At 32.3% G+C, this 25,594-nt stretch overlaps 1 protein-coding gene and 1 long non-coding RNA gene across 2 annotated transcripts in view; one reads left to right on the top strand and one right to left on the bottom strand.

Moving 5' to 3' along the window:
- Nucleotides 1-4,697: 4,697 nt before the first annotated feature.
- side-IV (sidestep IV transmembrane protein) overlaps nucleotides 4,698-25,594 on the top strand; it is a 238,471-nt gene continuing 217,574 nt past the window's right edge. Inside the window, exon 1 of the mRNA XM_090112285.1 lies at nucleotides 4,698-4,957. The gene's annotated coding sequence lies outside the window, so the exon portion shown is untranslated. The remainder of the gene's footprint in view (nucleotides 4,958-25,594) is intronic.
- Nucleotides 21,648-22,857, bottom strand: LOC149900418 (uncharacterized). The gene is made up of 3 exons (XR_016457724.1): nucleotides 22,589-22,857; nucleotides 22,401-22,462; nucleotides 21,648-22,326 (listed from the first exon to the last, which is right to left on the bottom strand). It is a non-coding gene; the product is annotated as an uncharacterized LOC149900418 (long non-coding RNA).

The raw sequence follows: 25,594 nt of genomic DNA, 5'->3' as shown, positions 1-25,594 counted from the left end.
TATTATATGAGTGTATTTTGCGTAGGCGTGAAATAAAATAATTAATGTTATACAGTTAAATGTTGTAAAACTGATTTATAGTTTTATGAAAGTTATATATCTGTTTTTCTATATTTGGTTGGGTATTTTGGAAGCAGATTATAATTATATTTTATAGCTAAGTTGGAAATTCGGTTTATTGCTTTAAAGTTATCAAGTTTGGTACCAGTTTTTACTAAATTTGGTTTACTTTTGAGGGCAAATATTAACGAAATGTAAATATTAATTAATTATTAATTATTAATTATTAATTGTAATGTAAATAGTATCAGTATTATCAGCAATCGATGAAAAAGGATTACATCATAATCATAAAAAAACAGTTCTTACTTTTTAACAATAATTTAAAAACCTATTGCGAGAAATTAAAATAGCCGATAATAATATAAGAGAAAGAGGTTGTTTGAAACTTCTAATAAAATAATATAGATAATGAATGAACACGGAGTCCCTTGTCCTTGTCCCTTCTAGACTATGTTTTAGAGAGACTAATTTGCATAGCTTTAGGATAAAACCCATATTAATACCAGGCTAGTCGGTTTAGACATACGTTGAAATATTATACTTGAAAGTGAATTTCAAAACTATTTCACACTAGCTTTCCACCCGCGGCTTCGTCCGGGTAACCACTGAAAAACCCCGCATAGTCCGTTATCGTAAGATTTTCAGCGCAAAACCTCTGTTATTCAGTACCAAATCTCTTTAAAATCGGTTCAGTGGTTGAGATGAGACAGAGAGACAGATAGAGTTACTTTCGCATTTATATTATTAGTTGGAATTGAAAGGAACTACAAAATCCATACTTATAATATATATTATATAATATATAATATAATATATAATTATATTATATATTATATAATATTATAAATGCGAAAGTAACTCTGTCTGTCTGTCTGTTACTCAATCACGCCTAAACTACTGAACCAATTTGCATGAAATTTAGTATGGAGATATTTTGATACCTGAGAAAGGACATAGGCTACCTTTTATTGCGAAATATGTACCACGGGCGAAGCCGGGGCGGACCTCTAGTAAGTAATAATTCCAATAAAAGTCATTTACGGGTTAATCGTAGAAGTTCATACCAACGACATTTATACTACTTACATTGAAACGTTAGAATCTAAAAAAAATAACCTTATGCTAACGGGTTTGCTACAAAGAAATGACTTAAAAAACTATCAACTTTTTTATAATAGCTCAAAGCTCATATAGTAAACATAAAAATACACAACTAATAAATATCCTTCCTACTAATATTATAAATGTTAAAGTTTGTGAGGATGTGTGTGTGTTTGTTACCTTTTCACGCAAATACTACTGAACCGATTACAATGAAATTTAGCACACATATAGAGGGTAACTTGGATTAAGACATAAGATAGGTTTTATCCCGGAAATCCCACGGGAACGGGAACTATGCGGGTTTTTCTTTGAAAACACGGGCGAAGCCGCGGGCGGAAAGCTAGTAAAATTATAATCTACAAATTACGTTAATTCCTTTCAAATTATATTAATATTAATAAATTCTGTGTAATCATGGTAAAATTTAAACAAAATAAAGGATATTATCATATTATATTATGTACACATACTATTATATGGATAGGGAACAAAAATATACCTACACCGCAAAATTAATAACAAAACCTCACGACTTATCAATTAATATAATTAATTATTTATGCAAATGAACCGAATCAGGAATATACTGAATATATAATATTGCGTATATTTTCCATAATAAAGATGATTATACTATATCTATTTTATGAATACTTTATAATACTACTAGCTTACCGCCCGCGGATTCGCCCGCTTTGTCTAAAACCTAATAAATTATATGCTAAAACCTTCCTCTTGAATTGCTCTACCTATTAAAAAAAACCGCATCAAAATCCGTTGCGTAGTTTTAAAGATAAAGCGATTTTGTTTTATACTATGTATAGTGATAGGTAATACGTTATTTTCCTTGTGGTGCGTCCATTTATTTCATAATTTGTTAAAATAAATTCTAATTTGATTATATATAGGTTAATAAGGTTTTTGTAATATCAAAGTACCTACCTGATAATACTATTAACATCTTTTGTTGGATTCAACTAAACTATACTCTTAAAATGGTATTAAGTATTTTAGCAAATCTCTACATAGTATAAAACAAAGTCGCTTTCTCTGTCCCTGTGTATGCTTAAATCTTTAAAAACACGCAACTGATTTTGATGTGGTTTTTTTTAATAGATAGGTAGAGTGATTCAAAAGGAAGGTATTAGCTTACTCTGTTCTAAGTTTATGACTAGATAGCGCTACGAAATAAATAGTATATATCCTGTTTAATTTTGAACTGGTATTATTATTATATATACCAATATTATGAATCTTTTTATATCTTTTAAGCATTAGTTTCGATGCGAGCGAGCGCTAAATATAATAAATAAATCGCGCTTAAAATCCGATAAAATCGCTAATTTCTAAGTATTGTATCTACTAATTCAAATTACATATTTGCTAAATTGTGTATTTATTGCATTAACTTGATTTGTCTATTATATTACATTTTCCCTTTAGAAATTTATTAAAAAAATCATGTAAGAGCATGTAAGGAAAATATTTCTGGCTTCTCTTTGTTAAATTCTATGTTTTGCTGGAAATCCTTTGATATACAATTTATTGTGAGAATATTTTTGTTTCAATATTAATATATTATTATTATATAAACGAATTTTATTTATTCCCTATCCTTTTCCTTTATAATTCAATCGCTTTTTGTTCACAGGTTCAAGTAATATTCTGAGTTAGCTTGAGCATCGAACTTCGAACAACGAAGAGACAGACGTCTGTTAGGACGCCAAGCTTTTTTTAAAAAAAACAAACGTTTTTAAAACTAATAGTCACTGCTTTCGTGACTGAAAAATAAAAACAAATAATATTCATTGGACAAACACGCATGTTACCTGATGTTAAGTCAAAATTATATTTCTTTGTAGTGAAAAAGCACAATCATATTTTTATATATTTCTATCCTGTACCATACCGTTTGTTGTTTCCATTTTTAGGAGAGCTTTGGAAACAATCTTCAAAGACGACTTTGTAAAAAAAGTCCTAAAAAATTTTTTGTAAAATAGATGTAAAATGCTTTTGCCCCATACTCTACTTAAATATAGAGAAATAAATTATCTGTGAAACATAAATACGTTTTGTACCCTACTTGCGCTATTACCCACTATAATTTTAAAATTAATAAATTGTAGAGCTTTTGTAAGTTTTTAAAATAAATCTTATGAAAGAAATGATTTTTTTGTTTGTCCACACCAAATAAGCCCGAAAACTACGTACTAAATCAATTTTGATTAGATACATAGAAAGCTACATGTATAATAATACTAGCGGTCCGCCCCGGCTTCGCCCGTGGTACATAATATTTACGTTTTCTCTATATAAAAACCATCCTCGTACTTCAAGGAATATAATAAAAAAAGAATTATCGAAATCGGTTCAGCCGTTCTCGAGTTATGCGCTTACCAACACATTTTGCGATTCATTTTTATATATAAAGATGTAGGTATGTAGAGTTACAGTTTTTTTGCCTTTTTTTCGTGTAAACTTAGGTATACGAAGCCGGGACAAACTACTAGTTATAATACACGACGAACAATAAGTATGTTTTACCGTCCTCAAGATTTTTTTTGTGAGAAAATGCCTGTGAACTTCACAATCTTCGCTATCTTTCCATGTATAAAATACTCTATACTTATAAAAAATAATTTAACGATTTAGGCGTGATAGCAGACGTTTATATGAATTAAAGATCAGCAAAACTAGTAATGTGTTGACAATTTAATGCGTAAAATGATGCACCTTCACTATCATGGCATATAGATCTATCTATCTATAAAATCTCCAAAACTCATCCAAAACGATGTAACGATTCAGACGTGATAACAGACGTTTATAATACATGTGAATGAAAAATTTTTCCAACACCAGTAATGTGTTAACAACTTAATTCGTAAAAATGCACAATACAGATAAAAAACATCACTTTATTGCTTGATGGGCTCGTAACTATAGAGTATAGAGTTAATTTTGTATGGCAACAATTATTTTTATGGTTCCGTGTAATTGGAGAGGTTTTGTAAATCCATTATGTGAGATTGATTACGTTATTCAATTATTTGACAAGGGCTATCCGATGTACGCTGTGTTTACTGAAACGCAAATGATACAAGTGAAAACAAAGAGTTTAAACTTATTTACGTTTTATTAAAGAAAAATTGATACTAAATTATTTAAATAATATATGAGTAATCGTTATTTAAAATGAAATTTTAATATTTTTATCTATCATTGTTGTACTGAAAGCCAATTAAGTACCTACCTATCATATATATTATAGTATTTTAAAGTAAATTCTTATTTAACATTTAGTTAAGTTCTTATATCATAACATTTTTCTAAATTGCTCAAAAACAATAAAGGTAGTACTGCACTGCGTGTGAATTAGACTCAAAATACACAAAAGCTCCGCACGTGAAGACGGGCTTTAAAATCGTAAGAATATTATATTGTTCCGATGTGTGCGTGCTTTGTGTCTGTGTGCGTGCCGCTGCAGGTATCGGCGCTCAGTTCCCTTCTGCCAGCCGAGCGAGAAGCGTGTAATGTACATTCATTGTCTCTACGCTAGAAATCGCCGCGTTCGAATATTCGTAATTAAAAAATTTCGAACAATTCTTTTTTTTCCTAATTTATCTATGTGGAATTAGTCTTTTTTTGTTAGTTGCCAGGATTGCGGATTTTGCAGTGTTGTGATTGTTGTGTATCTGTGTGTATCGAATTGGAATTGATTGTAACGAAATTGGTTGGTGTAAAAACTAGTGCTTGTGCTAAGTGTAAATTAATCAGGTGTATTGTTGGTGTAAGTACATAGTTTTTTTCACTAAGTTGAAAACTACAAGAAAAATATAATTACTCTAACTCTAACTCTAACTCTATATCTCTATCGTTGGTAGAGATTTTTGCAGTTGATTTAAAATATATAGAGTTGAACATGAAAAAATATATATTTTGAGATATAACATAGATACTACAAGCTTTAAATATTACATCGAAATAATCAATAAAATTTATATGCAAAAAATCTTTTTCCTTCTATTTGTTGTTTTATATATAAAGGTTTTACCAAAAAATGGCTGTACAAAATGTTTAATACATTTTTTCTATCGCTCTACATAAAGCTCTAGGCTCTACCGTGCCTTTTATTTTGGCATTTTGGCTCTATTATTTTTTATTACAAATAAATGCTTGCTCTTAACTGTGCAAGGTTATTGCGCTTGTAAAAATAAATGTTTTCAATTGAAACTAAAATTTCGCTGCAATTTTTGTCTATTCAACAAATTATCGTACTTCTGTTGTTATATTTTAGTTTAATTATAATTTGAGTTTAAATTAGGGTAGGTTTATTTACAATAATGTAGTATTCAGATATAGGTAGTGGGAATTCGGGTATTTTAATCACCGACTACTACAAGTAGCTAACTTCAGTTAAAATTTTTATTATTTTATCACATAGGTCATCTTTTCGAAAGTTTTGTGAATATTTTGATTGAAAATTAATATGGGATCTTTCATTTCAACACGGGTAGAGCCGGGATATAATACTATATCCTTGTTTAAGTTTTAGTTTAATAATGTCTTCGTAGTCATATACCTACCTACATTATAGAATATAATATAGAGAATCGATGTAGTGCTTTTAATAAAATAAAATATTTAACAAAACGTTACGTAACAATGCCATTAATTTAAATTAATTGAACGTTATTTAAATATACTGGATTAAATTAATTATTTATGAGTTTTGTGAATTAATACATTTTATTCGTTATACATATTTATGTCAATACAATTTTTGTATTGTTCACTTCTTTGGAATATTATGATAATATAATATGCAGTTAAGTACATATTTTGTAAAATTAAATTGTAATACTGACATGATTTTAAAAGTGCAACTATGGAGTTTCTTGTCAGTTATTCTCCATAGGCTGCTTTCCGAATCGGTGGTATATGTTAAAAATATGTTATGACGATTCAAATGTGCTTAGAAGAAGTCTAATTGAATAAAAAAAAATTTGAGTTTGAGTTCGTCTGCGTCACGTGACACTATCGAAATGATAATAATTATTTTCAACAGTTACACCTTCATTGGTCAATTAAAATTACACAAATATAAAATATCGGAAAATCCGAATTCTTTTAATAAATTTATTTCAATAAAGAAAGTCCATTCTATTTTGTAAAAATTATGTAGTAAAGAGTAAGAGTTTCTTAGGATTTTTTCACTGGAGCAAAAATTTGTTTGTTTGTTACTCTTTAACGCATTAGTACAACACCCTATCTTCAAACGATTTTGCTAATTTTCATGACAATAAACGCAGCAACACCGCAGTCAAACACTAGTTTCTTATATTTAACACTCAGCCATTTAAATATTGACCAATACTGTTAACATACTTTGCCACCCGTCTTTCACTAAAGTAAATAGTGTACTGACATTTTATTTATTCTATATTATGTTAAACTAGATTCACGAGAGAGATTTATATGTCTTCCTGTGTAATTGTATTCGTTTTAGCAATTTCATATGTGTGTAACTATTTGTATCTAGTTAGAAATATGTATCAAGTTGAGATTTTTATTGAGAATACTAAAATATGTATCAATTCAAATTGCATTCTTTTACAAGCCTTTAATTAGTATTAAACAATTAAATAGTAGCGGTTTTGGAGAACAGTTTCAAGAGCAAAGCCTAAATGAAACTGTAGTTACTCTTTTCAAATCATATAAACTTTTAACAATGTTTTCCATGCAATATCCCAAAAGAAATTTGGATAATCTTTACGGAAAATCAAAGGCATGTATGTAAGCACATCTTAGACTAAATTAAAACAAAATTAATATAAAATGAATGTAAGTATTTGCGAATATAGATGCATATATAATAGATAGAGTATTTCTTCTCGTCATCTCGCCTCAAGGCTGACAGCCTTCCGGTTCCATCCGCAAGTTAGGCCAAGGTCTGGTAACAAACCAACCTATATCTATGAGATTACACAATATGTAAAGACTGCAGTATATATCTAATAGCACTATTTCAGCATTTTTGTTTACACATATCGAATTTTAGGATTTAGGATTATTAGCATAAAAAAGTAGAAGTCGGTTAAAAATTAGCTCTACTTATATAAAATTGTGACACGTTAAGTTAATAAAATAGTCACTTAAAGTATAGTAAGAGACGACACTTTCTCATCAAAAATAAAAAAGTTTTTATGTAAGTATATGACATCGTAGTATATTTACCTACCACACAATCTTCTTAATATACAGGGTGTAATCGTTAAGTGTGCACAAGCGATTATTCCGAAACTATTGCAGATATCAAAAAACTTTAAACTGATATCGAAAGTACTTAACCTAATGAGTAAAATGGCCATAATAAATTTTTAAAGATAAAACGAGAAATATCCAAAAATGTTACATTAAACGCTCCCATACATTTTATTTCCCATACATTTTGTATTCATATCAGATTTTCGAAGTGATGCCCTCATTGTGCAATACAATGAGGAGCTGTATTTACGGTTTCTAAATGAACTTCCCTTCAAATTTGCGAAGTAATTAAAGCAGAAAACCAAAAAAAGAAAGAAAAAGCTAAAATCTTTCATATTAAATGTACTAGGTTGATCCAAAAGTAATGATAATTGGGTATTTCCTGCGCACATAAAAATATAAAATAAATGTTTTTTGCTTGCTCATGTACTCACTAAATTATCACAAAAAAATCATATCAACAGGCCGCGTTTCCAAGTATTTACATTAGTTTGAATGTGAACCGTGGGTGCCAGAATGTTTCCCGACGAAAAGAAGAAACAACGATTCGACATTTAGAGGGTGAATTTCTAAATTTTTAATGAGATTAGGATAATTTTTTGTCACTGAAGGAATAATTATGGTGGAATATTTTAAGAAGGTAGCCACTAAATATTGGGCTCTTACTACACAGACCAAATTAAAAGATTGCGGTAGGTTAGTAAGGAAAAGAGACATGGTAAAATGCGGGCTTGAATGCTGTTTCACCCAGACAACGCACCAGATCACAAAGCGTCAGTTGCAATGGCTGCCATTCAAAAATCGGCATTCCAAATGCTTGAACACCCACCCTATTTGTTAGATCTAGCTCCTAGTTATTTCTATCCCTTTCCTCGGCACAAGAAATATCGTCTTAGCAAGAAATTTTAAGACGACAGCGAAGTGATGGCCGCAGTAGAGGGGTTTTTGTGGATTAAGTCAAAGGTTTTTTTTTAAGTTTAGGAAAAAGAATCGAAGTATATTATCTAGTTAAAAGACTATCCAGAGAAATACATAATTATTTTAACTGTAATGACCTTGTTTAATATTGATTATCATTACTTTTGGATCAACCCATGTACATGGAATTTTCGTATCTCATACTAAATGTATGGGAGGGTTTCAAGTTATTTTTTTAGATATTTCTCGTTTTATTTTTGAAAATTTATTATGGCCATTTTACACGTTAGATTAAGTACTTTCGATATCAGTTTAAAGTTTTTTGATATCTGTAATAGTTCCGGAATAATCGCCTGTGCACACTTAACGATTACACCCTGTATATAAATCTAGTGTCACAATGTTTGTCCTCAATGTACTCCTAAACCACTTAACCGATTATAATAAAATTCGCACACCATGTGCAGTTCGATCCAACTTGAGAGATAGGATAGTTTAAACATGTAGGTACCACGGGCGAAGCCGGGGCGGACCGCTAGTTGTTTTATACCTAGGAATACAGTTAATTATCTTTGCAGCAAAACTGCGACAAACTGCTGCAGTTTGAAAGTTCTAGAATATCGATCATTCATTTTTATACGAAATTAATGTTTTAATCTAACGGTAGTAAAAGTTCGCAAAGTAACAACTACAGTTTAGCGCAGAGTTTAAATTTAACTTTAATTTCAAAAGTTCGTTCAGTTAGAAGTAATTAGAACGAACTCAACGGATTACTATGAACTCAATATTTACGTATTTTCTCATAACGAGACGAAACAAAGGCATGAAGTATCTTGTATGAAAACTTTTTTTTAATTTTCAGACCTTTTAAAAAAGAAATAAATTATTGGTAAAGTAACAGGATTTAGTGTGAGCAAGAAATATTGAATAGTTCTCTACAAATAAGTATTATGTTAAACTACTATTGTAACGTTATAATTGTGGTTATAATATTTATACAAAAAGGTTTTCTATCGATTGATACAAACAGAAAAATCGTTTCTTACAAAATCTTTCCTAAAAGTTTCGATGAACAACATGAAGGTCACCTTAGTTAGCTCAGTGGTAATTGACAATGACCAAGGAATCACCAAAGGTTCGATTCCCATGAATCTGTATTTTCAATTATATTTGTTATGTTATGGAAAATATTTTTAGTACCTTGATTACTGCTCTACTATGCATAGTACCAATAACAATTGCTAACTTTGTCACGAGATGGCGTTGCTTGAAATGTCCGCCTCTTTTATATTTAATTTTATTCAATTAAATTTTGAAATTGTAATCAATTTGTAAATAATTAATTGGGTCATGACTCATGAGCAACCTTTTACTATTTTAAGTAACTTTAACCAGTATTGAAAACAACTTCTAATATCAAAAAAATAAGTAATAAATAATAATTAATGAATAAAAGGTAGAAGACGTAGGTAAATGAACATTTCAATTTAATTAACACAGAAATATCATTTAGTAGTCTTACCTAAAGATAGACGAAGCAAAATAAAAAAGTATACGAAAATAAGGTTTCATGAAGAACAGAAAATAATTTTAATAAACTGGAAGCTTAACTTTCCAATAGAAAGAAACTCGAAATAATGACATTTCTAAATATACACTCGACTTCGACATCACTACATAGTATAAAACAAAGTCGCTTTCCCTGTCCCTATGTCCTTATGTCCCTATGTCCCTTTGTACGCTTAAATCTTTGAAACTACGCCACGGATTTTGATGCAGTTTTTTTTAATAGATAGAGTGATTCAAGAGGAAGGTTTATATGTATAATAACATCCATTAAATAGTGGAGAAGTACTGTTATTCTTGAGGTTTCTAAAGTGTCGTAAAAAATTACATTTTTTCCGCTTATATTGCAAACGCAGGCTGAACCCTACGAGTTTTATCAAAATAATGTACTAAGTATTATACACATTGAAAAGGTCTACAGAAAAGTCCGCGATGGTATATGTCTATCTCTTATGGATAACCCACAATAACTTTTTTTTGTCATTTACTTTTTACGACAAATAATGGCTAATTTTCGATGCGATTTTAACCAATACAGCATTAATCCTTAACCAATTAAATACCTTGAATACATTGTTCGTTTAATATAGATCTATATGGCCCTTTACACCGTATGATTTAAGTGAATATTTTCGAAGATATTACAGATTTAAAAATTGCGGGACGTAGCGTTTGCGGCGGTACCGGCCGGCCCGGCTATCTTTTTAATACCCGTACAAGTCGGAGCGGGCCGCTATATTTTTATATACAACGTTCACAGTTTTTCTGTAGTGTATTTAGTATCAGCATTGCACCCGTGCGAAGCCGGGGCGGGTCGCTAGTTATAAATACAACGTAAAGAATCTGTTATAACATTTAATATCTATTCCCTTGTGCCTTTTGCCACTAAATTTAACATACTTCTGCGTATTCGGGTTACAAGTGCTTTTTTACTCCACAATTGTCTTTTTTACTTTCTTCAGCAAAATCTTTGTTTGACGTCTTCAGAAAATATTACAAGGAATCTTTTATTTCAATCCTAGTAGCTTATACTGAGATATTTCTACAGGGTTTGATAAATATTTATACATTTACTAGCGGTCCGCCCCGGCTTCGCCCGTGGTACCTACATGCTTAAACTATCCTATCTCTCAAGTTGGATCGAACTGCACATGGTGTGCGAATTTTATTATAATCGGTTAAGTGGTTTATGTATTAAGATATATAAGATAAGATGTATACATTTCCATAACTTTAATTGATAGATTTTCTTTACGGTACAAATTGGTGCAGTATAAACTACCAGATAGATATTTTTTTTATTATCCACCAGGCAACGAACCTAGCCCCCCTTCTTTTTACCATACCAAAGATTCGGTCAAAGAGCAGTAATTACACTTAAAATTATAATATCCGGAACTGTAACAATTATTCACGCCCCAAAAATATATAACAAATCCTTTAACAAAATTACAGAAGTGGGTCAAGGTGAAATAGTTAACTGTGGATACGAGTACAAGCCTAATTCTACTATAATGGTAGGGCGATTTAAATTGCTACAGAAATATCATTTGTTTTCGGTAAAATGTAATCACATTGCTGGTAAAAATAATGGCTATCAGGGAACTGACAAATTGCTTATATTAATAGGACGTATAGGTATAAATAATATTTAATACCATAAGTTATTGCTATTTTTGGTCCCTTTACAAGGAAATAGAAATTTATTTAATTATTTACAACACTTTATTGTACAATCAAGAAAGGACAGACGAAAAAATAATAATATTGGGAGTAGATACCATACTGATAAAGTGTAGATTGGCAGATGTCTAATGTTGTGGAACATTTTGGATACGTCACATGCCGATTTCTTCAAGGTACTTTCCTGAACTGATTGGTTCCAATTGACAAAGATTAATAATTGAAGATTGTCTAGACTAGAACCGTTGATGTCCTAGATCCTTGCGAAGCTATACCTATATAATTATCAATTATATTAAAACTGGCATCATAAAAGAGCTTGTTACGTATTTGAATAATATATTTATGTAATTCTATAGGTTCATCTATCCCTGTAAAAATTCGACCAGTAATTTTTAGTGTACAATATTTATTAGGTACTAAGTGACAAGTACAGAATAATCTTATCTATACATGTATGTTTGTTCCGGATAATTACCATAATGGCTTTATCGATTTCAACCAAACTTTCACTCACACCTGGCTTGCCTGTATTTTTCTATAATGGTTGACTCAAAATTCCAAAGATTCGGTTCGGATCCAGATTATAAATGTACTAGCGGTCCGCCCCGGCTTCGCCCGTGGTATATATTTCGCAATAAAAGGTAGCCTATGTTCTTTCTCAGGGTCTAAAGATTTTCTGTGCCAAATTTCATTAAAATCGGTCCAGTAGTTTATTCGTGAAAACCATACATGCACACATACATACAAACCTTTCCATTCCTCTTTATAATATTAAGTATAGAAGTATAGATTGCACCCGAATAAATCTATACTATACCTGGACGAAATAGGCTTTTATGTTTGTTTTTCGCTTGACAACCCGGGTAGAGCCGGGGTGAGAGGCTTGTCAATACGTTTAAAGTGACAGTTTATTTTATACAATCACTTGACAGACAACCTCGACCTCCAGGGTTTGAGTGTTTTACAAGCCACTTCGGTCATAGTATAGTGACAAAGGGCAAACCGTCACAAAAGCTTGACATTCTTTTGAAATTCAATCAAAAATTATCTTGAGGGAATTGATGTAAAAGTATCAAGGTGAAACGTGTTAAATTACCTATTTATCCAAAATATCTGGTATTAGAAACATCTGTAACGAGCAGTTGCAAATTTAAAATAATTTGGAAAATCCAAAAGTGCACGCCTCATAATTTTTTTTTAATAAATATTTATTGATTATTATTTTTGTTTATTTAATAACAATTAAACCACATCGAATCAGACCCTGAAAAAAGAAAGGGTTCTATTCCTGAGCATACTCAAGCGTAAGAGAAAAAAAAAGACTCGATTAGTAAAGTATTTCGGTCGCTATCGTGTTAACAAGAAAAAGGATCCGCACATACAGACACACGGACGTCCAAGACAGAACTTTTTTAAACTGTTTTTTAACTAGTTTAAATAACAAAAATGACATCAAAAATATCATGAACGTTAAAAATAGTGTTTTTTCTTAATATGTGTGTGTATGTATTATCTTACAAATGCAATGTATGATACATAAAGACATTTTAAGTTTGAAAAATCAGATGTTTTGCGCGAAGTGACAGTAGTACCCACCTCAACGCTTCGCTTATGAGGCGTGCAAAATACCGAGATTGGTAAATGCAGTAATAACCTAGTTAATAGTTTACCTACTATTGAGAAACTAGGAAGATGTATTGAAAATAGATGATTTTTTCCAAAAAACTATATCATGTAATTTTATGATTTCCAAAAGAAATGGAACTGTGTCACTCCAGTAGTAGATAATCATGTAGCAAAGGTAAAAAAATTCATTTTTGACGAAAATTATAACGAAAAGTGCGAATTTTTAATTTGAATTAACTTTAAAACAGATTAAACTATCATACCAGCTGAAATATGCCTGGAGTGCTCAAGAAACAGATTATGACGTATCTTATACAAGTGTGATTAACTTTTAAGTGCTTGTTTAAGTTACTCATAAAGTTATACGCACTTACAAACTCTTGCTTGATTCCCGACACGTCGCATCTCGACGGCTTTCACGTTAACTTAATTGTTATATAACTTATAAATATAGCTTACCTCTTTGGTTATCTATACATCCTCCTAATATTATAAATGCGAAAGTTTTTGAGGATGTGTGTGTGTTTGTTACTCTTTCACGCAAATACTACTGAACCGATTACAATGAAATTTAGCTCACATATAGTGGGTAACTTGGATTAACACACAGTGTAGGTTTTATCCCGGAAATCCCACGGGAACGGGAACTACGCGGGTTCTTCTTTGAAAACGCGGGCGAAGCTGCGGGTGGAAAGCTAGTATAATCTATATAACTACTAGGGGTGCCTCATAGTTTCACTCGCTAAAAATCATAGAGAAATTATGAGTTTCTGTTACTGTGTATTTACATGAAACGAACATAGAGCTAGAAGCTAGAGCAAGAGCATTCTTTCGTATTCTTTTAGTGTACGAAAATTTGTATTCAGTGTTCAGTATTAGAACATTGCATAGAATTTTTTCGAACGCGATAAGAACAACTAAAGAATGCTCTACGACTGTTTAAACTAAAATAATTTGACATAGTGGGGTGGATATTGTAGAATAATAGTTTAGATTTAGGATTTTGCGTTGATATAAAAAAAAAACATTATAATATTGATATCCTGTAATGGTAATTTGTTAAAAAATGTATTAAATATCTGTTTATCTCTGTCTTTATTTTGTTGAATTCTAGTTGCATGGAAAATATTTGAAACAGAATGTTTTATTTTCAAAATGTTTATTTTGAAAATAATGGTCCTTGTTAAAAATAAACAATGTTTTCCTCTAAACCACTTCAAATAAATCTGAGTTTACAACTGTACTCGAATACAATTATATTTTTTGTTCGAGTAATGGCGAGGCTATTTTTGTGGTCTTAACCACAAAGTATCGTTTGCTCCAACGGTTTTTGCATGAGTCCATTCGACCTAAAATACTATTTTAAACATTAAATAGGTTATGTTTAAAATAACCTCCTCCTTTTTTTTAAGTCGGTTAATAATGAAGTTCTCTTCGTAGGTAGTTATTCTCTTTATAATTTATATTTGAAATAAGCAAAGTTTTACGAAAAATCTAACTTCATTTAAAGTTTATTTCGAATTTAGTCAAAAGATAATATTATAATTTAAATTATTATCTTTATGTTTATTACAAAGTCGCTGTAAACTAGGCAACGGATTTTGATGCGATTTTTTAATAGATAGAGTGGTTCAAGATGAAGGTTCTAGTAGATAATTTGTTGTTGTACAAATACAACGCGGGTAGAAAGCTATGAACTTATATACAGAGATAATGTTATGCAAAAACTATTTTTGCCGTAGCAAGGTTTAAATCGACAAATATATTTTCAAATCAATGGAAACGAAATAACTCTGTAAATGCAAAATCTGTTAATTTTGAAAGAATTCAATAGAAACGAGAAAAAACAAAGCTTAAAACCCTTTTGTAAGAAACATTTAAATGGATCTTAATGTAAATAAAATCTGAAGGACTGAATTGCGATGATATATAAACAGAAAGGGGAGATTAAAATTTCTAAGAGGTTTAGGATTCGCCTGATATTAACATTCTTTTCATTTATATTTTATAATTTGCGTTTGGGAGCTTAATCGGAGATTAAATGTTGCTTACGAGGGTTCTTTCAATGACTTTATTAAGTTCGGTCATTGTGTGCAATTTTATATAGACTTTGAAGACTTTTTAATACCGTGTTTTTCATATAGGTAGTATGTATTAAATTTATCGTTTAGCTCTTTATTGATGTTGGCTGAGAATACAAATTGTTTTCTAATGCTTTTTTTTTAAGTATACATATTTTTGGCTAATATTACAGACTTGTCCTTTATGATTTCGATGTTGGTTTTTTTAATTATTATTCTATCGAAAACTCTATTTTCTCATAATCAGACTAAAAGAAGATAAATATGACTCCATAGTTATACATTTATAATTCAAGAAATTAAAACGGCACACTCCACAGATAGTAAGTATATGGAAAGCTTCGTCAACAATGCTGTTAGTTGCTAGTAAAAAATCGATAAAACAGAATCAGTAGTTATTTCCGAATACGTGGGCTGGACCACTAATTGTTTGGACTGAAACATCTCATTACGGGCTTACTTGACTGCTGTTACGTGATTGGTCAATCACTTTTTGGTTTTAATCATTTAATCGCACGCACACATAGGCAAATATACTTGTGTGAATTAAAAGCACTCACGTATTTTAAAATAATAATTGATTTATTGCTGTTTTGTTATCAATCCTTTTTTATACTTCCACTACTTTATACAGTTTATGACATGTATAAGATGTATTTTATTGATCATTTTAACAGTAGCGTAATAAATATCATAAATATCATAAATCACCTAATATTGCGAATGTAAAAGTGTGTTTCTTTGTTTGGCTTTCCTTCACTTCGTAACGGAGCTTTTTGTGTCTAAAGATGGTTAGGAAACTAGAGAGTATATAACATAATATATATTTTATACGTTTAAACTTTAAAGTAACTTTCAACTTAGTAATGTACGGCGCTAAAAAAATGAAGGTACGATGAAAATCAATAATCAACAAAATATCATAGTGATTTTCTCTATTTTCATATCAAACACAAATTTCCTAACGTCACCACATTACCTCCAGAAAAGCTTTTCCAATTTTATAACTACAAACACTACTGCATATGGAACTACATGCAAATACGCTGAGATATTCCGGGCATACATTTAAATAAGTATACTACCATGTACGTGTTATTAATTGATAAATGTGACAGGCCTCGAGTACACATATAGCATTTTGAAAATAGTTAATGTGTTCTCTCTCTCTCTTCAGCCTTTCTCCGTCCACTGTTGGACGTAGGCCTCTCCTAAGGCACGCCATTGGGCTCGATCTTCATCTTTTCGCCGCCATGCTGTACCAGCAATCCTGCGTATATCGTCATTTGTTAAATTTTAAATAAATAAATATTTCAGGAAATTTTCACACACTTCACGATCTGATCCCATACTAAGCTTTCGTTTGTGTTATGGAAACACAAAATGGCTGATAAACATATATAATTTTAAATAAATACTTATAAGGATAATCGACACAGAGCAAACATCTATGTTCATCACAAAAATATATGACAATAGAGTAGTTATGGTTACTTTTTTATAAATCTTATTTGGTATCATTAAAAAAAACATGCATAACACGTTCTCTAGCTAATCTAGGCTACTGATATTTAATATTTTCTTAAGATGATTAGGTTACTTGACTCTTATTACCTTATTAGGTAGTTATAATTTATTTAACCGATAACATTGTTCATAAGTGCCTTTAGAACGTGTGGGTGGAAATATCGATTGGAGCTCCAAAAAGTTGGGCCTGTGAAGCTTATGTTATTTTCAAATGAGTATTTACCAGAAAATTCTTTGAATGGTTATTTTAGTAAAATTAAACATAATACCTGAACAAATTCCCTCATAGGAGGTCCGTGTCCCAGAAGTGGGAACGTATATGGGCTGATGATGATGATGAACAAAATGCATCGTTATAACAATTTTAACAATACAATATTTAAAGAAATACCGCCTCCTTGGTACGGTAGTTGACGCGTGAGCGTAGAACCGAGGGTTCCTGGGTTCGATTCCCGGTGGAGACGAAGAAGAAAAAAATGTCTCGGTCTGGCAGGACACAGAAGCCTGATCACCTACTTGTTCCTAAAGAAAATCGATCAGTGAAACAGATGTATGCATAATGCATCTGCCCCTTACCCCACTTGGGGACATGAGACTTCACTACTATTTAAAGAATGAATCTAAAACGGGTATAATCTCACAAACAGCTGCTAATCGAAGAAAATATTCAAACTATCGAAATAAAACCGGATTACGGTAAATTCCGTCGCGATCTTAATGTTGTCGAATCTTCGAATAATAAAAATGTAATTAGAAGGGTCTTCAAAGGTAATCTTGGGAGATTAATAGCTTAAATTAGCGGTCCTTTGAATAATGAACATTCCGGAATCTGGCTATTTTCATGTTTCCCTGTTTTCGTAAAATGATTAAGTGAAGAGTGCTAGACTTGTTCTCGTAATCCCGTTATTTGGATGCTTTTATTGATTCGACCGTGAAATGTATAGCTTACGTTCCTTGGTTATTTATCCCTTTCAACTTCAAAAGGTATTTGTTTTTTTTAACACGATTATTTTGTTATTATAATTGCGATGAATATTGTATGTGAGGCTTCACTTTGTAGCTCATATAAATATAATTAAAATATACACAGACGAGATTTCAGTTTGGACTCATTTGTATTAGTTGTAGATTAAGATTGTATGATATGTAGCGTAGGTATACTTCTGGTATCGTTATTAGTTACTTATTTAAGTTTCTTATTATTATCGAAATGTAAATCTCTATTAGAGGTCCGCGCCGCAGTCCAAAAGCCCAGCGGCGGCGCGCCGGGTGCGGCACCCGGCGCGGCGCGGCGTCGCCGGCGTGGGCTAGTTATTTTTAAAGTTATTAGGGGGTGGGCGGGCAGTAGAAAAATCTCTCTTTAAGTTTAATAAAAAAAATATTTTTATTAAAATCAAGTAGCTTAACTATTTAGTGATGAACATGATAATTATAAACATTGCCAATAATTTTATTGGCAATGTTATGTCAGAGCAAGCAAAGGAGCAGGTGGGCCACCCGATGTTAAGTGGTCACCACCGCCCATAAACACTTGTAACACTATAGTGTTACAAGTGCTTTGCCGGCCTTTTATGGACAAATAAGCTCTTTTCTTGAAGGCCCCAATGTCGTAGTTGTTCGGGAACACCGCAGGTGGCAAATCATTTCATAGTTTCACCGTACGCGGAAGGAAGTTGCGGGTGAAGTGGACAGTGGTGGAGCGCCAACCATCCAGATGGTGCGGATGGAACTGGTTTTTACGGCGTGTGGTCCAGTGGTGGAACTGTGCGGCTGGTAAAAGGTGGAACAATTCCTCAGAGCACTCCCCATAGTAGATTCTGTACAGTATACAGAGAGACGCAACGTCTCTTCGCACTGACAGTGGATCGAGCCTATCGGAAAGCCTACGGTGATCGACAATTCGAGCTGCTCGACGTTGGATGCGGTCAAGAGGAAGGAGTTGATACTGTGGGGCTCCAGCCCAGAGATGAGAACAGTACTCCATATGCGGTCGCACCTGAGCCTTGTACAGCTGAAGTCGGTGGGCCGGCTTGAAGTACTGTCTCGATCTACTGAGCACACCAAGTTTTTTCGAGGCTAATTTAGCCTTCGATTCCAAATGACTGCGGAATTGAACGTCACTCGAGATTTCAACTCCGAGGATTCCGATATACTAAGGGGAGTACTTTTAAACCGATGTTCTACGACAAATGGGGTCTTTTAGCGGTGAACGCGCAAACCTGTGTCTTTAGGGGATTGAACTCGACAAGATTAAGTTCGCCCCAATCCGAGACTTCTTGGAAAGAAGACTCGACTTCAGACACAAGTTTGTTTCGACTCTCATTGAGGCTTTCCTTTGAGGTGGGATAATCGATATATCGATATAGTACATCGATATAGTAGACATTGTCTACTATATCGATGCGACGTTGCCGTGTTGTAGACAACATCGCGTGCGTGACACATGGTTCGCGCGCAAAATTTGAACTCGGCGCCAATTTTTCTGTGACCCGGCGGCGGCGGCGGCGCGCCGGGGTCTCTCGGCGGCGGCACGCCGGCGTGGCGCGGACCTCTAATCTCTATTAATATGTTAAACAAGTTGTATTTCGCCATTATAATAATATTATCTTCTTTTACTTATAATAATTTGCTATTTATTCTTCTCTAAATATGTATATATTATGGCTTACTTACACTCTCTATCGTTCTGTAATCACGAATGCAGTTCATGCACAAAAATGTTAATAAATAATTCAAAAGCACCATAACCATGAACACCACGGATTAACAAACATTATGCGTTCTTTATCACCAATAAGCCATTTCTGATGTACTACAGCCCTCGATTATTTCATTAGAACGATTATACATGTCATAATCAATGCTTAAATTACCATAATTATCATGATAATGGTATCGGTAAAACACATGAATATTAACGAGCCGGTTAACATCAGCGGATTATTTTACATTTCAATTTATTTCGCGTTTAGTACGCTTTTGTTTATTTATACCTATAGTTTATTGTTCTGGCTGTATAGTGTGAGCCAATCAGGTGGAACTGTGGTCTGGCTTGTTAATGTATTTGATGGGCCAATACTAATTTGGGTTGATGTATTGATAGTGAGCGTTTTAAATGAAAATTTTGTCTTACTTTTCTATGTATTAACATCTACCATTAACAAATTGCTATCGTTTCAATGTACAATAAATAGCGCTGTATTAAATAAGGTGAATATTTAAAAACAATAAAGAGATTCCTTTCTGAGTATATTTCATTCATAAATCTACAATTTTCTGTACATTTTAAAATATAATATTCAATACTGTATTTGCTATCTCATGTTTGTACGTTTGTATTGACTTAATACCATTTTTATTTACTCTTTCAACAATCCCTTCACACAAAACAATCATATTTTTTACACAAACCTTTTTTAAAGTCATCAAATTAATTAAATTCAAATAGATCTGTGAATGTAGAAATGAGAACATACAATAGATAGGTTAATCTCTCTCTATTAATGTTTTAAGGTCCTGTTTCATCTCTTCTTGAAAGAGTGTTAGGGTAGTGTATAGGCTCATTTGACTCTTTGTGGCGTATATGTTCAAATATTATTTTTAGTTTTAACTGACAGATAACTTAATCTAAAGAAAAAGAAACAATTCGAGGCCGGATTCAAACCCGCACCTTCCACTATACCAGAGCGACATTTAGCCTCTCGGTTACCCGTGATTCCGCCAGAGCAATTAACGAAGGCAAAAGACGCGGGTTCGAATCCCGTCTGGCTTTTCCATGATTTAAAAATTTCTCAAATAAGAAGCGTTTTGAATGCTCATTGCTCAATTAAATACCATAACCTGAAGCTTTGAAATCGGCCCTTATTCTCGTAAATTGTAAGCTGTAGTGAACATAAAATCTTACCGTAATCGTAGGGTCATTAACAGGTCCCTTGCGATACCTTTAATTATGATCTCATTACCGCGTAATTTGCGTCCAATGAAATTGGGCATAATTAGCCCAATATCATTGGACTATCTTGTAGCTTTGTTGATATGGATATTTTAAGACGATACACAAAAAAAAATCCACTGCTTGGCGGGCGGAGTCTAATAGCTCGCTATCGCGAACGCGGGTGTGCGCGAAGTCATTCTTGCATACTCGCCGCGCTGCCGCTGGCCGACTCGGGACAAACATGTATGGAGTCGTCATACAGTTATAATATTGTTATACATATATTTAATTGTTGATTTATTGGTTTTATTTTCTTGCTTATAAACACAAAATTATCTTCTTTTTAACCACTACTTAGACATTATTAATAATTATTAATTATTATTATTTCGTAATGTTTACTTTATTACAAAATAATACAGATTATAAATAATCTTTAAAATAACAAAAAATATTGTTACTCTGAAAAAATGAAATGGTACCTAATTACGCGGACTACTGAATTGATTTAGATAGAATTTGATGCTGACGTAGATATTACATCATGCCCAGAAATGAAAGGTACTATTTCTGAAAGAAGTTATAAACCCTAATTCTTCTCAGTCAAAGTCAAGAGTGGAAGATATCGCTAATACAGTAAAACTGATGCGAAACTTTGGATGTTAATTTGTATATTTTTTTGTTAGTTGTTACTTAATCACGTCAAGACTACATTATCAATTTTGATAAAATATAGCTAATTGCCTGGATTTACACATAGGATACTTTTTATCCGAACTGAACACTTCTGTGGGATAAAACAGGATCAGGAACAGCAAAGCCGCGGTCGGAATGATATTTTTTTAAATAAAAAAATTGTTTAAAAAAAACACAAAATATATTGACGCATGTATTTATTTTTTGCACTCTATTATAATTGTAATTATTCATTACAAATAATCAAAATAAAATAGCCAGAACAAAGTTAGGCCCTGGTAGGATAGGTAGGCAGGTACAGCAATGTGAGACAAACACTGGCTTATTTATACCAATAATAATGTATTATAAACATTAAATTAAGTTTACTTTCTAACAACAAAAATACATAATATTAGCTAACGTGAAAACGAATCAACCAATCATCCCACAACAATGAAATGTGCACACAAATATTCATCCAAATCGGTTCATGTGATTAGGAGGAGTGACTGCAGCGCCATCCTCCGGGCCCAATTGTGTTTCCAGATCACCCAGGAACTCAATTTAATATACTTACACAAAATTTTTCGAAATGAAAACTCACATTACTATGTAAATATGAATATAAACCGGTTTTAGTACTAAGCAATTTCCCGCACAGGTGTAGTAAGTATAAATGAAATAAATATCAACATCAAATTCTTTATACAACATACTTATCTACCACCTACTAAGAAATTCTTGAAATTTATTCGTATTTTTTTAAAATATAATACTACTCCAACGAGCTCCTGTTCCATAATTCCATATTACGTCCACCATACTTCCACTAAGTTCACCATGATTTTTTATTTCTTTGCACTTTGTTGCTTTTTGCTAAAAATGGAATCATGCGATAAAACCAGTAGAGCGTTGATAACATACATTTTTGACTGAATAAAGGTACTTACGAAGGAGTGGGTTCACATTGTGAACAATCAGTGGGTTTATTTTCCTTCTGGATTCCGGATTTCTGAAAAGATTATTTATGCTATAAATGAAAAAATCTTACACATTCGTTATGTACTTAAAACAGGGGTACATATCAAACATCGTCTATAATACAATTATCATCAAATTTAAAATAAAACCAGCTTACTTCATTAATTTGTTCCAATTGTAAGCATTCTTTTTCCTCCAACCTTTATGTTTCTTCTTCTTATTTTCTTTATTGTCCCCATTTGTCTCATTTTGTCTTATCGTGTTGTCACCCTTTTTTACGACTGCGCAAGCGACACAAGTTCCCCGTGTGACGGCCGTAGCGGGAATGACTCGTGCAGCGATCGGGGTAGGAAGGTACAGGGCGGCTCTCGCTATATTGGCTGGTCAGGCGCTAATTTCAAGTATTTCTTGTTTATTTCAAAACCATCGCATATTTCAAAATTCTAACACGGTAGACGTATAGGTGATGAATTAATTTTTCTAACATTTACGGCCCTTTTCAAACCTTCGTAATTTTTATATTATTAAAGTTGTCGTGATGAAAATTCTTGACAAGAAAGTTCAATAGTAACACAATACGTCTACCGTTTTAGAAACATGATTCCATGATATTTTCTCGATAGAAAAAAAATACAAAGTTCTCATTGTTATTTTTTTATAATCTCTGGCATCTTCAAAATAACAAACGTAAAGTTACGACTTTTTGGATATTAACTATAAAATATACAACCTATACGTCTACCGATTTAGAATTTTGAAATATGCGATGGTTTTGAAATAAACAAGAAATACTTGAAATTAGCGCGCGACCAGCCAATATAGCGAGAGCCGCCCTGTACCTTCCTACCCCGATCGCTGCACGAGTCATTCCCGCTACGGCCGTCACACGGGGAACTTGTGTCGCTCGCGCAATCGTAAAAAAGGGTGACAACACGATAAGACAAAATGAGACAAATGGGGACAATAAAGAAAATAAGAAGAAGAAACATAAAGGTTGGAGAAAAAAGAATGCTTACAATTGGAACAAATTAATGAAGAAGTTGGTTTTATTTTAAATTTGATGATAATTGTATTATAGACGATGTTTGATATGTACCCCTGTTTTAAGTACATAACGAATGTGTAAGATTTTTTTCATTTATAGCATAGATAATCTTTTCAGAAATCCGGAATCCAGAAGGAAAATAAACCCACTGATTGTTCACAATGTGAACCCACTCCTTCGTAAGTACCTTTATTCAGTCAAAAATGTATGTTATCAACGTTCTACTGGTTTTATCGCATGATTCCATTTTTAGCAAAAAGCAACAAAGTGCAAAGAAATAAAAAATCATGGTGAACTTAGTGGAAGTATGGCGGACGTGATATGGAACAGGAGCTCATTGGAGTAGTATTATATTTAAAAAAAATACGAAAAAATTTCAAGAATTACATTTCTTAGTAGGTGGTAGATAAGTATGTTGTATAAAGAATTTGATGTTGATATTTATTTCATTTATACTTACTACACCTGTGCGGGAAATTGCTTAGTACTAAAACAGGTTTATATTCATATTTACATAGTAATGTGAGTTTTAATTTCGAAAAATTTTGTGTAAGTATATTAAATTGAGTTCCTGGGTGATCTGGAAACACAATTGGGCCCGGAAGATGGCGCTGCAGTCACTCCTCCTAATCACATGAACCGATTTGGATGAATATTTGTGTGCACATTTCATTGTTGTGGGGTGATTGGTTGATTCGTTTTCACATTAGCTAATATTATGTATTTTTGTTGTAAACTTAATTTAATGTTTATAAAACATTATTATTGGTATAAATAAGCCAGTGTTCGTCTCACATTGCTGTACCTGCCTACCTACCCTACCAGGGCCTAACTTTGTTCTGGCTATTTTATTTTGATTATTTGTAATGAATAATTACAATTATAATAGAGTGCAAAAAATAAATACATGCGTCAATATATTTTGTATTTTTTTTTAAACAATTTTTCTATTTAAAAAAATATCATTCCGACCGCGGCTTTGCCCGCTTGGAATTAGGTTATATCGTGAATCCTGTTTTATCCCACAGAAGTGTTCAGTTCGGATAAAAGTATCCTATGTGTAAATCCAGGCAATTAGCTATATTTTATCAAAATTGGTAATGTAGTCTTGACGTGATTAAGTAACAACTAACAAAAAAATATACAAATTAACATCCAAAGTTTCGCATCAGTTTTACTGTATTAGTGATATCTTCCACTCTTGACTTTGACTGAGAAGAATTAGGGTTTATAACTTCTTTCAGAAATAGTACCTTTCATTTCTGGGCATGATGTAATATCTACGTCAGCATCAAATTCTATCTAAATCAATTCAGTAGTCCGCGTTATTGATTACCATTTCATTTTTTCAGAGTAACAATATTTTTTGTTATTTTAAAGATTATTTATAACCTGTATTATTTTGTAATAAAGTAAACATAACGAAATAATAATAATTATTAATAATGTCTAAGTAGTTGTTGGAAAGAAGATTATTTGTTTATAAGCAAGAAAATAAAACCAATAAATCAACAATTGAATAAATGTATAACAATATTATAACTGTATGACGACTCCATACATGTTTGTCCCGAGTCGGCCAGCGGCAGCGCGGCGAGTTTGCAAGAATGACTTCGCGAACACCCGCGTTCGCGATAGCGAGCTATTAGACTCCGCCCGCCAAGCAGTGGATTTTTTTTTGTGTATCGTCTTAATATTGTATTGTTAATTGGTGAGTTTGACTGGAAGCTGTTAATGAAAGGAATAGAGAATGTGTATTCTGTTTTAAAGACTGAATAATTACATGACAACGTATTGTAATATGGTCAGCGATGCATTTGAAAAGTCTAGATCTTGCATGTTTTAAGACTTATAATTTAAATAGTTTTATTCTTATGTTATCCTTTTATTATAAAAGGTAAAAACAAACTAGAATCATGTATGCATAGTCTTTAGACATAAATATAAAAGGTTTTAAAAGGAATATGGTAACAGCATGTCAATTTATGATTTACTGATAAAAATCGTTAGGTACTTCTAAACCAGCCGGGCGATGGAGCGGGGATTTAGTCCATCGTCCGGAGAGATGTGGTGGCGTGAGACGTGTTCCGCTCACGCCGCCCCATGAGGTTAGAGCTG

Source organism: Colias eurytheme, chromosome 18 (assembly GCF_061535395.1).
Source record: "Colias eurytheme isolate Ceu_HAF_F1 chromosome 18, ilColEury1 Martin Lab GWU primary, whole genome shotgun sequence".
Classification (NCBI taxonomy): Eukaryota; Metazoa; Arthropoda; class Insecta; order Lepidoptera; family Pieridae; genus Colias; species Colias eurytheme.
The sequence above is the reverse complement of the archived record's forward strand: the minus strand, read 5'-3'. Positions and strand labels throughout refer to the sequence as shown.